This window comes from Coregonus lavaretus (genome assembly GCF_964263955.1).
Source record: "Coregonus lavaretus genome assembly, contig: HAP1_SCAFFOLD_254, whole genome shotgun sequence".
Taxonomy (NCBI): Eukaryota; Metazoa; Chordata; class Actinopteri; order Salmoniformes; family Salmonidae; genus Coregonus; species Coregonus lavaretus.
This window is the reverse complement of record NW_028157650.1, coordinates 422,270-425,288: the sequence shown is the minus strand read 5'-3', so window position 1 is coordinate 425,288 and position 3,019 is coordinate 422,270.

The following is a 3,019-nucleotide window of genomic DNA, read 5'->3' as shown; positions in this document are numbered from 1 at the left end:
GTTGACTTCCTCCAACACCTCTCTCTGCAGCTTCCACCGGTAGTGGTCTACCTTGTTACAAGTCTCAATCTCCTTTCTCATTCTCAGCAGCCCCTCCATTTCTCTTTGTCTTTCTATCTCTCGTTCCCCCCTCATCTTGTTGCCTTTCTCCATCTCCTCACTTTCAGTCATCTCTTTCTCCATCTCAATGACTTCTCTCTGCATCAATATGTATGGAGAAACATGTATTCCTTATTTTTTTTATTTTGTGTGAATCTTTTCCATGTCATTTTCTTAAAACTGTCTGGCCATGCCAGTTTTCCAACTTCAGTTACCTTCAGGCTAACTGGTATAATTTATTAAATGGTAATAAGTAGGCCTACCTTCACTGATTTCCTTAGAAGTCAAACACTTTTACACATTATTATGTTCTAACTCACCTCTCCTCTCCGCGATGTCTGTCCACTTATGAAGATTTAAAAATATATACACTTGAGTAGTTATGGTGTGGTGAATGGATATGCTGGTTGTTTTCTTTGGTTTGGAACTTGTTGTAGCCAAGTTCTAATTCCAAATTCTATGGTTGTAGCCTAGCTTAATTGTTGAGTCATAATGAGATTGGAATGTTGGCTTGAATTCTGTATTATGGACAAACATCTCAGAATTCTGAAGATTTTAGAATTATATTTAAAAATTATTGTTTGTCATACATTCTATATACATCATTCTAGCCCTTGGATGCTCTCTCAGAGTTATAAGTCTTATATTCTCAGCCCAAAATAAATTTGGTCTATTTCAAAAATATTCAAAATAAGGATTACTTTGTAAGTATTGGTTGTCATGGTGCCGTGAGGAAGCCTAGGCAGAGAGCTCTGTTAATATGTGACCGACCCCCCCCCCCCCACACACACACACACACACACACTCACTTAAAGACCTTGAAGTTTGGTTTGGAAACAACATCACTATTTGTCCTGGCAATGAAGGTCTGTCTTCTGGAACACTCATGAAAAAAGAGAATGGTTTTCGTTTAAGTTGTCCACTTTAAAAACCCTTCAGCTTCTTCTCGCTGAGTTGCTTGAGGACACGGTAGCGCTGTGGCGAGGAGGCACAAGAAAGGTCCTTAAAATAACATAACTAAGGCTACTTAACACTGTAGAAACTCTGGAATCACACTTTGTTGGCATAAAGACACACACAGACTAGACACACACACACACACACACTCGACACACACACACACGTACTGGACACACACACAGAAAAGCATTCTTACCACCGCTTGGACAAAGTTATATGCTGACTGTGTGTGTGTGTGTGTGTCCAGTGTGTGTGTCCAGTGTGTGTGTGTGTGTGTGTGTGAGTTCAGGTGTTTCCCTCAATGACTGTCTGTTCTTCTGCTTACCGCTACAGTGTGGAACATGGTGGAGAGAACAGAATGAAACCTGGACATAGAAAATGTGAGTGTTGACTGTTGTGAAGAATATGACTAAGAATAAGTCTTAATTCAAGTGAAGTCAAAGTCAAAGACAACCATCATTACTTACTTGGTCATATTAAATATCAGCTGTAGTTCTACAGAAGCACAAATCAGGAAAATTTACAAAGAGTTGCTTTGACAATGTGTGTGTCTGTGTTTGTGTGTGGCATGTTCGTCTTAAGTTAGAAATCTGTGTGTGTGTGTGTTCAGAAAGTGTATGTGTGTCCATTGTGTGTGTGTGTGTGTGTTCAGGATGTGTGTGTTTGTGTCTGTGTGTGTTCAGTGTGTGTGTGTGTGTGTGTGTGTGTTCAGGATGTGTGTGTGTTCAATGTGTGTGTGTGTGTGTAATTAATGGGAATAAGTGTGTTTTATTTTACCATACAGTATAACATATGATCAGAACTGATCTGAGGAGAACAGAAAGGTGACATGGAGGAGAGAGAAGCAGCCGTATCCTGATCACCCAGAGATATTTGAGGACTGGAAACAGGTGCTGTGTAGAGAGGGTCTGACTGGGCGCTGTTACTGGGAAGTAGAGTGGAGTGGGAGATGGGTTGGTATAGGAGTGACATATAAAGGAATCAGCAGGAGAGGAGGGGGTGATGACTTTGGGATTGGATGGAATGACAAGTCCTGGAGTCTGTTCTGCTCTGACAACAGTTACTCTGCCTGTCACAATAATAAGTCCACTACCATAGATGTCCCCTCCTCCAGCTCCCACAGAGTAGGAGTGTATCTGGACTGGCCAGCCGGCACTCTGTCCTTCTACAGAGTCTCCTCTGACACACTGACCCACCTGAACACATTCCACTCCACATTCACTGAGCCCCTCTATCCAGGGTTTAGGGTTTGTTATGACTCCTCAGTGTCCCTGTAAATAATAACCATGGTAACACTGACACACACACACACACACACTGGACACACACACACACTGGCCACACACACACATACACTGGACACACACACACACACTGGACACACACACTGGACACACACACACTGGACACACACACACACACTGGACACACACACACTGGAAACACACACACACTGGCCACACACACACACACACTGGACACACACACACTGGACACACACACTGGACACACACACACTGGACACACACACACACACACACACTGGACACACACACACACACTGGACACATACACACACTGGACACACACACACTGGACACACACACACACTGGACACACACACACACACACACACACACACACACACACACTGGACACACACACACACTGGACACACACACACTGGACACACACACACACACACACACACACACACTAGATTCACACACACACACACTGGACACACACACACACTGGACACACACAAACACTGGACACACACACACACACACACACACACACACACACACACTGGACACACACACACACATACTGAACACACACACACACTGGACACACAGTGACACACACTGGAAACACAAACACACTTGATACACACACACTGTACACACTCACACACACACACTGAACACACACACACCGGACAAACACACACTGG